At 38.7% G+C, this 15566-nt stretch overlaps 1 long non-coding RNA gene across 1 annotated transcript; it reads left to right on the top strand.

Annotated features, from left to right (window-relative positions):
- The first annotated feature begins 9112 nt into the window (after positions 1-9112).
- On the top strand, positions 9113-10971 carry LOC124983864 (uncharacterized). The gene is made up of 3 exons (XR_007108504.1): positions 9113-9496; positions 9604-9714; positions 10266-10971. It is a non-coding gene; the product is annotated as an uncharacterized LOC124983864 (long non-coding RNA).
- Positions 10972-15566: the final 4595 nt, after the last annotated feature.

The following is a 15566-nucleotide window of genomic DNA, read 5'->3' as shown; positions in this document are numbered from 1 at the left end:
CCCTCTGAAAAAAAAAGGGATAATAACAATGACGACCCATGTGAGGATTAAACAAGGCAATGCACATAGAGTACTCAGCACGACACCCTGCACACAGTGACCCTGAGTAACTATCAGTGGTGATTATTGTTGTTGATGAGGTTGTTGTTATCACAGGGATGGTCTGTTCCGCTGAAGACTGCAGAGACTCAAAGGTCTGGATTTCGAGCTATTTTTGCAAGCAATGAACTACTAAAAATAGGAGGCAGTGTTTACTCTCAGTGCTTTGGAGAACAGCTATGACTTGGTCTCTGACCAAGGAGATTCGGTGGCAGTGAACTAAACAGTCTTGTAACTGCCTCTCAGCTCAGACCACATCCTGACTGGACCTCACTCCACAGAGGTTTGGGCAACCCAAAAAAGCAGGCCCAGAAGATTCAACAGGCCCGGCCCTTCAGGAGGCGTGCCAAGAGGAACAGGCCCTTCTCCTTTCCTGTTTCACCCAGAAAGCTGCAAAGATGGCAGAGGCCCAGGTGACAAACTGGCTATGAGTTGTATCAGTTCACGGGCTTGATGCGACCCTTCCTTCACCACCACCCACACAGTGTCAAGGCGAGCCTCCTAGAATGAAGGACTCTGAGGCAGAAGGGTCCTTCCCAGAGTTGAGAAGCAATGGGCACTTGGCTACAAACCTGCAGAATAGCCTGGCCATCATCCTAGAACCACGCACACTCGAACTGGCCCTTTTCTGGAGGGTCTATCGTAGAGGAGACGTTCATTCCTCTTATAGACATGTCCCATATCTTGGAAACTATTAGAAACTGGATTCACTTCCTGGATTTGACTTTTTGATTGTAAGAGCATGCTTTCATAAAAATATATTGTGTAACAAATGTTTTTAAACATACACACCACTGGTTGTGTGTGTGTGTGTTTGTGTAAGTCTGCATGCTACCAATACTGAGGAGTGACAGTTTTCTTTTTCTATCTCTTGTCACTTGTTGGCCCGCATCTTGCAACCTTTAACATACTCAGTTTATAGGCACATACTCGAGGGGTTGTACAGTCACATACTGATAGTTATCACCAAGTGATGGAGGGTATCAAATCGCTTAAAGATTTTCATTTTGATCGTTATATATTTTTAAAAATTTTATTATCAAAGTTTTTATGAAAATATCCTAGTAAAAAACAATAACGAAGGCAATAGGAAATAAGAATAAAGATTGTCACATAATATATTAAAATATGGTACTATGTGCATGTATGATTACAGGAATGGTATGAATCTACATTGTGCACAACCATAGAAATGAAAATATGTACCCCATTTGTGTATAATGAATCAAAATGCAGTCTGTAAAAATAAAAAAATAATTTAAAAAAAGATACGGTACAACGTACTATGAATGTGTAATTCTTACCCATAAAACATACAAAAGCACCAAATGGAATTGTGGATCCAAGAGTTTGGAAAGAGCTTAAAGAGATGATCTAAATGCTGATTTGGGGGGAAAACTAAGTTATGTGCAAGCCATATGACTGTGAACATTAAAAAAAAAAAAAAAGCCAAGGACTCTCCTACTATCAGAATTAGTTAAGACTTCAGCAAGGTTGCTAGGTACAAATGAATATCCAAAAGTCAATAGTGATCCTGTATACCTGCAGAAAACTGATAAAAGGTATAATTTTTTAAAAAGATTCCATTAACAACAGCAACAAAAACCTTCGCGAACTTATAAACAGATCTAAAGAGAAAATACAAATTCATTTAGGAAGTGAATCTTGATCAAAACACATAAAAGATCTAAAAATGAAAGGCTGTACCATGTTCATGCATGGGATGGGAAGGCTCGAAGATGACAAGTCTCCCCAAATAAATCCACGGATAGATTTCAAATACAATTAGAACATATCCATTTGCCTCTGATGGCATTTGACAATGATATTAATCCTTAAGTTAATATCAAAGAGTAAAGAATCAAAAATGACCAAAATGATGTGGAAGAACAAAGATAGATGATTCAGCATACTGGATAACAAGCTTATCATAAAGCTATAGTAATTACAAAAGAATGGCAGAGGCATGGAGACAGACAAATGCAATAGCAGAACAGAATAAAGAGCCATACGCGGACACATACTTTGGGAAGACTTGATACATGACAGAGATGAAATTGAAAATCAGTAGGAAAAGGATAAGACCGTTCAATAAATGGCACCAGATCAGTTAGTTTTCCACTTGGAAAAGCAAAACAATAAAAAATAAAATAAAATCTATGCTTCACCTCATTTGCAAAAGTATTTTTTAGGTCAATTTAAAAAAATGAAAAGCAAAATTGAAATACTATTATAGCCTCAGGGTAGGAAAACACCTTAAAAATAACCCTGGTAAATCTGACCACAGTGAAATTTTAAATGAAAACCATCATTTTAAAAAGTGAAAGATAAGCTAAAAATTAGAAGAAAATATTTCAGTTCACAAACTTCAACAAAGGTTTTTTCCAAGACATATATCAAGAATAAAATCCAACAAAAGATTGTTATCCAGAATACCTAAATTCACACAACTCAATAAGAAAAAAATAGTCCAATAGGAGAGTGGACAGAATATAAGAACAAGAAATTCTCAGAAAAGAAATACAAAGGGACAAAAAAAAAAAGTAATTAGTACTCAAGAAATGCGAATTATAACAATAACATATGAGTTTGTATCCTTCAGAATGGCAATGGTTAAAATCATAATTCTAACTGTTGAGGACGCAAGGAATGGAAATTCTCATGTACGGCTAGGGACCTATAAATTTGTACAACCTCCTTGGAGAACAATTTTTGACAAGCAACATGTTGAAAAGATCCCAGCAGTTCTCTTGCCAGATGTATACCCCAGAGAAACTCAGATCTATCCATGAGGATCTATATATAAAGAGACTTTGGGTGGAATTGTGTATAGGAACAAAAAGACAAACTTTAACGCCTACTAATAAGAGAATGAATAGATTTTAAGTTATGTACTTATAGATTGGGATATCCATAGCAATTTAAATGAATGAACTGGATTTAAAGGTAGCAACCTAAGAAAATCTTAGGTGAATTGCCGGAAGATAAGGTGGTGACCTGGCTTTCCACTGTAATAGCCAGCAGTACCCATCATCCTCTGTTGATCTCTTCCCTGGAGAACTGAAGAGGTCTCTTCCTACACCCCGTTCTGGACCCTTTGCATGCCATCTTCCACGTGACAACCTTGCCACATCCCGCTTAAGCCTTTCATTGGCTTCCCTGTGCAGTCCTAATAAGATCCAAGCTCCTTAGCGCTGCCTCTCCAGCCCTTCCCTCTGCCTCCCGCGCCACCTCCCTGGTCTCCGCGATGCTGCAGCCACATCGCCCTCTTCCTTGAACACACCAAGCTCATTCCTTGCTGTTCCTTCTTATCACTGAGGTTTGATTTGAAACAGTATCTTGAGCAAGGTCCTTCCTCAGTACTCTGCCATCCTCCTCCGGTCCCCACCTCCCTCGCCAACCTGAACCACAACATCCTATTTTATCATGTTCACCCAGTGACAGAAACCTACATTTATTTGTCTATCTGTATATTTAGGATACAGGTTTTGCCTTATTCACCATCACATTCCCAAGGTCAGGAATAGACTCTATCACATAGTAGGTCTCACATGAGTGTCTGTCACTTATTTATGCAGAATTTTGAACTTTCAAAGCTGCACTATCTAGTGTTTATAGACACCTCGTGGCGTAGTCAATGATGAAAACCTGGACAGGAAGGTATCCTATAACTTTGGGAGAGGGTTTGTCTCTGGGGAACATGGGGGTCATTAGGATCAGAGCTAGGACAGAGGCCTTAAAATGAATCTATGAAGGAAATATGACAGCAGCTTTTATTAATTCTCATGAATTATTCAATCTGTGTGGTAATATTACATAAATATAGTCACAGTCTTCCCTGTACTCTTCTGACTAAGATATTGCATAATTTTAAAAACAGTTATTTTTTAAAAGAGAGATTTCAGAGGACAAACTGAGAGTTGGAGTCAGGAGTTACCAGAGGTGAGGCGTATGGCGTGGCTGTGAACGGGTGACAGAACTGCCCCGCACCCTGGCTTTGGTGGTGGTCCCCAGATCTATAGGCGATAAAATGACCAGAGCTGTACATATTCTTTATACCAAAGTCAGTGCCCTGGTGTGACGAGCCAGTCACCTGTGGTGCGACCACTGGAGGGAACTGGGTGCAGGGACTAGAGGCCTTCTCCATGGTATCTTCACCCCTTCCTGTGAGATCTAGAATTATTTTAAATTAAAAAATACATACCTAGAAAGGAGAGATATGTCGTCCACCTAAAATAGTATTTCTGTTTCACAGATCAGACAAGAAAGAGGCCCACAAGAGGAAAAGCAATTTTCCTCTTTAGTATGGGGCAGGGCAGGGAGGCCTTAACCCCCTGCAGTTTTCTTGGAACAATCAAATCCACAAGTGCTTTGGGCCCACATCCCTTGGAGCCCCATCCTAAGGACTCTGTAACAATGACTTCCCAGTCAGTTACTGGGCCTGCATAACACTGCTTAAGATCCCACATCTCAAGACAGATATCCAAATCAGAGAACCTGGCTTCAAATCCCACCTCTGCCAGGAAGTAAAGGGATGGCCTCTACTTCCACCTCTTTGCAGTTTCTTCATCTGCAAAAAAAAGGGACAGAGTGACAATACTCCAGACATGGTGCTGAGGGGGAGTAGATCAATATATGTAACATACTTGGCATAAATTGTAAGAGCTCAAGGAAAAACCAAGAAGCACAGCCTCAAATCTAAGAATTGAATCCAAATGTGCTGAATATTTGTCCCAAGGATGCTCCTGTTCGTGATTCTGTCCAACTACGTAACTAGGTGTTTGTGCTGGGTGAAATGGGAAGTTTCTGAGAAGTATGAACTGCGAGTAAGCAGGGGAGGGATCAGCAGAGTGAGGCAAACGCCCCTAAACTCCCACAACTACCCATGCCTTCTCTTCACTGCTGGAAAACAGCTAGAAGAACCCTATTCCAGTTCACAAGACATGAAAAGAAAGTAAGGTAAAATAAAATGGCAAGATTGCTCAGGCTGTTTGTGTCATTCTGTAGACAACGATAAGGTATAATCACAAATTAAATGCTGAAAGAATGCAGGCTCTATCACCTAACCAAACACACAGTCAAAAATAGCTGAATACTTGAAGCTCCCAAAGATGCAGCAGGACTATAGATTGTGGTTGTTTCAAATTTAAAAGAAAAAAAAAAAAAAAAAGAGGGCACTTCTTTTCTTTTTGTCATGAACCAAATGAATTTAAAACGAGAGAAACCAGATTTAATCTGTGAGAGAAGGAGCAGGCTCCTCTTTCAGTTGGCCAAAGAAAAGCATTCCAGCTTGAGGGGCACACACAGGCAAGAAATGTGAGACTCAGTTTTTATTTCTCCAAAGGTACATTAAAGTTGACAACAAACCCACTCAAAATTCCAAATCTGAACAACAAAGTGGTAGAACAAACTGATCTTTCAACTGAATTTCTAAGGGCAAAGACTGCAATGTATCCTCAGAAATACGTAAATCAGGTATCTAAAAGGAGGTAAGTAGAAAATGTGCCTCATTTTTAGAAAGCTAAATCACAAAATTAGTTCAACTATGTGAAGCATTTCCTAAAGCTAACTATTGGCTTGGAATCAGTAAAATAAATGACTGTTGTAAAAAAGAAAAAGTTGAGCATATTTTATTTTCAGTAATGAATAAGCTTCCAAAAGCAAAAGCAACCCCCCTCGCAAATACATTCGAACAGACAAAAGAGCTTGTTTCATTTTGACAAGATTTTAAGTACCCTAGTAAATCCAAGTGTAATACCCATCACATATTTTGCAAAAGTAATAAAGCTGAGGCAATAAAAGCAGTCTCAATAAATCCCTACTTTCAAAGTATTGCTGACAAGAAGAATCGGTACCCTGGGTCTCTGGCTGGATTATTCAATTTGACATACGAACAAAATGTAGTAAAACTTGCTTCAAGTACTATTACATAAGCATAAAATTCTTGTTTAGTTCTTATTTAAGACACAAAGATCAATCACATACAAGTTCAAATCTCTCCCTTAACTTCCGGTGTTCAAGGGCTGCCAGTCTCCTACCAACCCTAGGGAAGCATTCTTTCTAGTAATGTGGGTAAATATGTGTTCATATTATCAGCTGTTAGAACAACAGGAGTGCTCTACAATAAATCAATTTTATACTAGCTCCCCAAGATGAAAAGAAGAATTATATCTAAAGGAATAAGATAAGAATAATAAAAAGAGTCGAAATATTTCTTCCTGTGAAAAGCAAAAATAGAAAAAAATAATCCTACCAACTCCATGGGTAAATTATTAATTAAAGGGGAAAGAATCTCTTCTAACGTCTTTAATGAACTTAAAATATGAAGAAAGTTGGGCAGTACAATTTTTAATGGATAAAAACATCTTTGTTTCACTTTTAAGCTTTTTTACAGAATATGTAAAGAGCTGTAAAAATGAAAGTACAATAATATTGAAGGTCAACTCCGTCAAAGTGAGAAAAGCAGATTCAGAGTTAAAGTTAAAATGTCCAATTTCAATTTCCTATCTTGACATTATATGTATTTTACTTAACTTACATTATTATCATTATTAACTTGAATTCATTAGCATCAGAATTCAGATTTTTTTAATGTTAAAGGTACTGGAATTCAGAAATCATTTAATCTTTCACTTATTCAAAAAAAATTATCTCAAATTTCTAAAGCAAATAATCCCCCAGGTGCTTCCGGCCAGTTGTGAGGAACATGCTATTTAGGGACAACACCATACAACAACACATTCACCTTTCTCTCTTTTCCTGCTGGCTTCTAAATCATTAATGGAAACACTGGTTTGAAATTAAGAGCTTTGCAAAAGCAGGCTTCCTATGCCTATTGATTTATTTTCTTTATTTTAAGGCATAAATCTGTGCGTGATGATGAAGTAGTTTACAAAGCCACAGAGATTCAGACCTTAAATGGGAAATGTATTTTATTTTAGTTTGCTTGCTTGCTTGCTTGTTTTTCCTTTTTGCTAACACCAGACCCTGTTTTGATGTAACTGAGTCTGTTTAAGATGAGTTTTGAGAGTGAAGGAGCTGGGTTTGGAAAGGGCCACTTTCCAGACAAACAGGCAATTTAGGAAATAAATACTTGTCAACTTCCTGAAAAGTTGACTATAATCTAAAAAGTAATTTGGAGTGCTATTGTTATAATCATTTATGAAGCAATTTAATAGCAACTTGAACCACACGTTTTTGGGAATTTGATTTATGTTTTGATATCTGGTTTCACAAGCAGTTGTTTTTATCTATAACAATTAAAATGAAAAAAATGGGAAGATAAAATTTTCTGTGTAGGTGGAATGATTAAAGCTTTTGGAAGCACAGGCAGATGAAATATCCCTTTGGAAACCAGATCTAGAAAGAGAGTCAGGTCACCGTGGCGATACCCACAGCCGAAGTTAATTCCCTCTCCAAAATCACCTTTCAGTTGTACAAAATCACTTCCTAGAATTGGTATCAAGAGTAGGTGCAGAGAATAAATGGTTGGTATGAAAAGAAACAGAGAGGGACAGAAAAAAAGAAAACTAGCATAAAAGGATAGTGAGTAGGAGGAAGACATAGTGTTAGAACAGGAGAAATTTTCAGCCTAGCTGTGTTTAATGTTTTTTGAATAGAACTAATTGAAGATGATATTATTACACATTAAAATGTTTTTCCAATTCTACCCTAGGGTTTCTAAAGAGTGTTAGTTCTTTGAAACCACAGGCAAGGCATGAAGCCACCCATGTGTCTGCCCCAACGCCCTGCATGTCCGCAGTGATGCCATTCTGGGGATGAGGTTGTCAAGGCTGGTCCCTCAGCCAGGCTTCTGGCTAGTTCCACAGGCCCTGGCAGAACACTGAATACTCCAGAGACATCCTTTCTGGAAAAGGGATATAACTTTGAGGGCAATTAATTAGCAAATAAACAAGCCTATTCAATCTCATTACTAAATATGCTGTTTAAAAATTAACAGTATTTTAAGGAAAACTGTTGCTTATAACTTGAAAGATGGTGATTTAATTAAGCCTGAAATAATGAATTAGAACGTGATTTGGAAATATCTATTAACATGTTAAACGCACCTACCCTTTGGTCCAAAGATTCCACTGCTAGGAATTTATTCAACATATATTTTCCCATACGCACACAGTTACCTTAGCACAGAGGTTTAGACTATACCAAATTGGAAATGATCTAAATGTCCATTGGTAGGGGATTGATTCAATAATGATGCATTCATACCACTTGAAGTTATTGAAAAGAATGAGGGATAGCTTTAAGTTATATGTATGCATATATGCATATCTTTATACATATAGCTATACACAGATCTATATATACATGTGCATATTTATGTATATAGCTAGATATACATCTGTATATACAGATCTATATATCTGTATACAAAGAGATCCAAAATAGTCAATTTAAAAAGCAAACTGCAGAGCAGAATGTATAGTGCATTTACTACTTGTGTGTGCTTAAAAAAAAAAAAACTATTGAAACAGAAGCTTATACTACATTAAAACATTCTGAAAGAATAAAAAAGAAACTTGGAACAGTTCTCTTCAGAGAATAGGATAGGGTTTGGCAATTTTGTTCTGTACTTTGTACCCTTCTGAACTGACTAGATTTTAAACCCATGAGCACGTTATTGCTTTCATGCTAACTGAAAAACTGGTTAATAATAATAATAATAATAAAAAGTTTTCTTTACCCTGAATTTGCAAAACGGATGCTCTGTTAGGAGACAGTCAGTGGAAGCCACAGAGCCTAGTCACAGTCTCACATGTGGCAGGCTAATTAGGGTTACGTGAAGGGTTAGGTTAACCCGTTAGCAATAGAGCAAAACGCTGACCCCACCGTAGGCTCTCAACACCACTCTCCTCTGGTGCGCTTCCAACACCCAGCGCGTCGACGTGGGTCGGTCCCCTGCTTCCGACGCTGTCTTACATAAGGTCTTGGGAGACCCGAGCAGCGTCCGGACGCGTCTGGGAGGAGCTGCCACGCCACAAACAAAGAACTGCGGCTGCATCGCCCAGTGGCGCCGGGATCCCTTCCCTCTGGACAGTCAGGACGCACGTCCTAGACACCAGAGCCAGCCCCTGCAGGAGCTCGACTCGACAGTTCTCCAATAGCAAGTAGGGAAACCAGGAGTGAGATTCCTCTTCCCGCAGACGCTTTCTCTCGCTCCTATCTTTTTCATTCTTCCTTAACCAGTTCCTAGAAACATCTACCCAGGCTAATTCATTTCTGCTCTTGTATATGCAAAACAAGGTCAGGTCGCTTCCAGTCCCGTGTTGCGCCTTGGTTTTGTACCTCCTTTCAGTAAGCATCCAAGTTTTCTCTTCCTGGGCTTCATTACACTGCCAATTGAATGTAAAGGCTTTTGAAACAGTTGAATTTGAAGGTCTGTAGCTTAAATACTTCTTCCAAATCTCAAATGTTTACTCCCTTAAACACTGAAACATATTTCTGAAAGCATTTCTTTTTTAAATCATCATTTTGCTCTAACAGTATCCTGAGGCTTAACTGCATTGCCAACAAGTAAAAACCTGTCATACAGTCCGTGGTGTTAAGGAAGAAGCAAGTTAAGTTTAAAGAAAAAGAAACTCATCGTATTACCAGGTAATCTCTCTCATTTCTTCATAAAAACCTCTAACTTGCTCTTAAAATATTTGTAATATGAATGAAGGAAAGTTCTGTGATTTGCATGTGTCAGCCGGGAAGTTAACTTTTCCGTAAACCTGTTTCTCCTAAACTCTGCACTCCCTGCCCTTAAAAAACAGCAAGAACTGTAAACAGCAATCAAACCTCAAGGTTCAACCCAGAGTAGTCTTTTGTTACCAGACTGAAAAATGTTATTAGAAAATAAAGAGGGAAAAGTGGCTTTTTCTAAAAATTTGGGGGCTAGTCTTGTGTTGGTAGATAAAACTGTATTTTCCTGCAGTGGAAAAAAATCCAAATACTTGCTTATTTTTGTAGAAAAGTCCATATTAACAATCCAGTACCTTGTCAACCTTTTCAGCTTTGGCACTCATAGAAGGTGCTGTTAACAGCCCTCAAAACTGAAGTTCCTTTATTTCTTCTGCCACTTGAGAAAAAGTTTTGCCGCAAAGTTCTAATAACTCTAAGTTCCTACAAATCAGCTTGGAAACATCTAAATGTGTTTTTCCTAGAAAAAGTGCCAGACATCAATTTTATCTGGCAACCATCAAAATACATCAGACCACAAAACTATACATTCCTGGACCTCACAAGGAGCATGGTAAGGAATTGCAGCGAGCCAACCCAAGTGCTCAGCTACACCACATCTGCAGTCTACAGTGTGGGTAGTGCCCGACGTTAACCACTGCAACCAAGAACGTGCAACAGCAAGATAAAACAAAATTTTAAATTTTAAAAGTAACGGGTGGAAATTTCAAATCCACCTCCTCAGCTTCTGGTTTAAGATCACATAGCATTATTTAATTCCCCATCACACTGAACTCACTTTCATTAAAAAAAAAAAAAATACAGGAAGCCCATGAAAATGAAATTTTTGTTTGCAACTGTATTACTTTATGAGACAGCAAATGACAAAAAACATGGGGATTTAGGTCAGAGAACAGTTTTCCTGATTGCCAGGTTGGTGGAACTTGTGTTACTAGAGTATGTATACTGATAATTGATGTACACAGGGACCTCAAACAGGAAGTGTCCTTGGAACCTCAAGTCTATCCAATAGTCATTTATTCAACACCTACTGTGAAAAATACAGTGGGGGTTATGGATTACAAGGGGCTGCCTGCACAGAATTTGCATTCTGGCTACAGAAGGGAATGCCAAAGAGTTCAAAAAAGTGGAGACATGTGGGCAGAGAGGAGAGGAGCAGGGATGTTTACTTTTCAGGACGTCATTCCATGATACATTTTTTTTTTTTTTTTTTTGGTGCTGGGAGTTGAACCCAGGGCCTTGAGCTTGCGAGACAAGCACTCTACCAACTGAGTTATATCCCCAGCCCGATAGTTAATTTTTGAAACCACACTACGTGTTTTACTTACATAAAAGTTTAAGAGGTAAATGATAGCAATGGGAAAAAAGGAACAGATGTAATAAGCATAGGAAGAACACTGTTCCAGCCAGAAATCTGATGGGGAAGTGGGGTACACATGAACCGCTCCCTCTGCCTCATGTCCCTGATCCATCAACAAGTTCATTGTCTCCAGAATCTCCCACAAATTCCTCCTCGCCTTCATCCTCCCCATCACCGTCTCAAACTGCAGAGACCTCCTCACTAATAACCTTCTTCTGGTGCATGAGTTGTTCACTTTTGTTGACCCCTTTGGCAGTACTTCCAAAACTATGGAACCCCTCTCACAATGAGGTGCTCAAATTATAAAATAAGGTACAAAAGATGAATTATATTAAAATGTAATTATCGAATTATTTTTAAAGCTGTGACAGTAGTAGACGTGCTTTTTTGTGAATTCATCAAATAACAAGATGTAGACAATCTAATATCTATATTAAGTTCTGTAAAAGTGTCAGACATTTTGAGATATCTTCGACAGCTATAACGATACCAAAATACCAGATTTGTATAGGTGATAGATTCACATTTTCTGCTAATTCCACTGTGACCTGTTGCCCAGATTCATTTGAAGGAAATACTAAATTTCAGTTACAGGATAGTGACAATGACAATATAATTTTTTTTCCTATTTGAGCTTATAGATCCCAAGCACTCTGTCCATGAATCCTTTGCAGATCCAGGGATCCAGGTAAGAACCCTGATCTAGGATCTAGATCTAGGATCATGTTCCTCCAGAACAGCTTCCACCTTGCCACCAAATCTGATGCTGTCACTCTTGAGCTCTAAAACTTCAATGGCTCCCTCACTTCCCAGGTAAAATATGAACTCTTCTGAAAGGGAGGCAAAGTGCTCTGTCCGCCCCTAGCCACTCTCCATCCCCCACCCTGCCAGCTTGTTGGCCACTTCCTTCTGGCTGCCTCCACTCTGATGCCCTCCTTGACTTCCTCAAGCAGACCCAGGTACTTCTTCTCTGTGACCACTGCTCTATGGGCATATGATTTTCCCTCGGTGTCTGAGGGGAACTGGTCACAGGACCCCCCATGGATGCCCAAGTCCTCACATGCTCAAGTCCCTCAAGTAAAATGCCCTAGTATTTGCACATAACTTATATAACCCTCCTGTATGCCTTAAATCATCTTTAGATTACTTGTCATACCTAACACAATGTAAATGCTATGGAAATAGTTGTTATACTGTACTGTTTAGAAATAATGACAAAGCCAGGCATGGTGGCTTTGTAATCCCAGCAGCTCGGGGAAGCTGAGGCAGGAGGATCGCAAGTTCAAAGCCAGCCTCAGCAACTTAGTGAAGCCCTAAGCAACTTAGGGAGAACTTGTCTCTAAATAAAAAATATAAAAAGGGCTGGGGATGTGGCTCAGTGGTTAAGCATACCTGGGTTCAATTCCTGCTACCAAAAAAAAAAAAATTAATATTTTTTATCTGTAATTGTTGGAAGCATAGATTCAGAACCCACAGATATAAAGAGCTGACTGTACCTCCATTGTAGCCTTCATGTTATTGTACAGTGATTCTCCCTTATCTAAAGTTTCACTTTTCTCAGTTTCACTGGTCTGCCATCTGAAAATATTAAATAGAAAATTTAAGAAATAACAATTCCTAAATTATTTTCTGGACTCTGTGTGTGTATTGCTGGTGATCAAACAGGGCTTTCTTTTTTCTTTTTTCTTTTTTCTTTTTTTTTTTTTTTGCATGGTAGGCAAGCACTCTACTATAAATTTTAAATGTTTTATTAGTTGTTAATTTCATACCATGACTATAAATTAAACTATGATAGGTATGTATATGTGGGAAAAATAACATAGTATATATAGCATTCAGCACAGTTTCAGGCATCTACTGGGGGGGGGGGGTCTTGGGATGTATCCTACAAAGATAAGGGAGAATACTATCTAAAATTGCTTCCACCGTGTCTCCCTGCTACACAGAATCTCCTGCCAGGCAATTCAGTGATTTTTTTTTTTTTTTTTTTACTTTCTCCAGGACCCTGTCTTGTGCATGGCATTAGTAGATGTTTAGTAATTATTTGTTGAGTTACTGAGAAAATAAATGGATGAATGTGTAACTAAATAATTGAAAGAAATAAATATGAAGAAGGAGGTGTGAATAATGCTGTTTCTAATCTGGGTTAATGTAGAAAACAAAATGTGGAATGAAAGAGCAACTTGAATTGTGTTCAGTAAAGTTGTAAATTAAGTAGATATTGTGTTGTAACTTTTTTTCAAAGATAGCAACCCAAGAATAAAGTAGAGGATAATTATTCATTAAAATTCCACACTTATTCTGTTAATCTGATTATACAGAAATTTGCTATAGAAAAAGACCCCAAAAAGTAGAGTGTATTCCAAAACAGGGTTTATAAATCAGTTATCTAGAATTTAAAATACAGACTCTCTGAGAAGCAAATTAAAATTGGTGATCAGGAATCAATTTATCACATGAAAGTTCATTTAATTTGTGCCTAAAAAAGGTTTCCTGTTTGATTGAAAATTGGAAGAAAATGGTACTAGTCACGACATTGCCAATTAAGCAAAACACTAACCAGCAGTGAATGTGAACATCATTTATTTATCTTGAATATTGACACTGGAGGGAAGACAGGTTTAATTTCAGCAGGATAAGAGAGCTCAGAGAGATGTTTGTGGAGATCAGAAGGAACTTTTGGTGGTTTCAGAAGCTTTTGAGGTTAGAAGATCAGCTCTTGAATACACACAATTTCACTGCAAGACAGGATCTTTCCTTTTGGCTCACCAGTGACTCACATGATGGAAAGACAGTTTGTTGCAGTACTTGAAAAAACTTTGGAAGACAAGTAGGGTTAGAGTTAAAGAGGCTATGTGTGGTCCTGCACAGTTTACCTGAGATCAGATTAGCCAAGTTAGGGAAGAAAAAAGAAGGGAGCGAGAATATATGGCATGGTATAGGTGGTGGGGATTTCTGCCACTCACCAAATATTTGTTTTTCTCCTCCTGGGCACAAGGGAGGGTTGCGTGGCCTAGCCCCTCATGGTTGGATGGTGCCATTTTATAGTACGCCAGCCAGTGAATTGGGGATAGTGAGGGGGCGTCTGAACGCTGGTGGGAGATCCTCTGGCTTTTCTTTTCCCATTGGCTTAGTATCCCAGACTTGGAGGTAGCTGCTTAATCAGCCTATGTTCATTTTGGGGGAGGCTGGTTATCAGGGATTGAACCCAGGGGTGCTGAACCACTAAACCACATACCCAGCTCTTTTTTATATTAAAAAAATAAAACTTAGGGCCTCACTAAGTTACCAAGGATGACTTTGAACTCATGATCTCCCTGTCACAGCCTCCCAAGCTGCTGGGATTACAGGATTTACAGGCGTGTGCCACTGTGCCCAGCCATTTTATGTTCTTGAGTGACTAAGAAGAGATCTTGCTGGTAACACATGAGAGACATGTATGGATATAAGAATCTTTGTTATTTTAAGATATAAACCTTTGTTGTTATAAGTCATCAAGTGCTTGGGGCTGTTTGTTCTGCAGCATAGCCTAACCTATTCTGACTGATACACATTTTATAAAATGTGTTTCTCTTCCAAAGAAGAGAAAAGAGTGACAGGGAAGAGTTGATGGCTCTGGATACACAGGTAAAAGTTGGAAAGGAAATAAGATGGGAGGAAAAGGATTCAGCTGTAAGAGAGTCTTCCAAACTGAATACTTGGCCTTTGGGCAGATCTTGTATTATTTCTAAAATCAAAGTGCTCATAATGCCATAATTATAAATTTGGCAGACAGAATCTAGGCCTCTTAATATTAACCATGTGACTTAATACTAACTGCATATGACTAGGGTACAATACTGGGGTACATACTGACTGCAGGCCTCAGAGCTTATCATTTCTAAGCTTTTTGAGAAAATGGATAGAAGACTGAATAAAACCATGGGTTTTGGAGTCAGACTGGTTTGACTTCAAACTTCAGCTCACCCTTTTAAATCATGGAATAGGTCTAACCTTCAGTCCCCTTATCTACAAAGCAGAGACTTCAGTGGTTTGTGGGAACATTCAACGAGGTCAAGTGCAGCACCTGACATTACCAAAGGTTCTAGCTTTCACCAGTCCTGTGGAAGCCCGAGTTGGTCAATTATAGAATGGCTGCCTCCTTGTCATGTCTTAAACATTATGAGTCCCATGGCCTACCCAACACAGCTTCAAACCACCTCTTTGGCGAGTTTTTAGCCATGAATAGGCTCAATGATGTACCTATGATATCTCATACCTCCCCGCTCTTCCATGTCTATTGCATTAGTCTGTTTTCTATTTCAATAACAGAATACCTAAGCATAGGTTATTTATAAAGAAAAGAGGTTTACTCAGCTCACAGTTCTGGAAAGTCCAAGAGTATGGTCTGAGCATCTGCTCAGCT

This window comes from Sciurus carolinensis, chromosome 4, assembly GCF_902686445.1.
Source record: "Sciurus carolinensis chromosome 4, mSciCar1.2, whole genome shotgun sequence".
NCBI lineage: Eukaryota > Metazoa > Chordata > Mammalia > Rodentia > Sciuridae > Sciurus > Sciurus carolinensis.
Note: the sequence above shows the minus strand (reverse complement) of the source record. Positions and strands in the feature narration are given on the sequence as shown.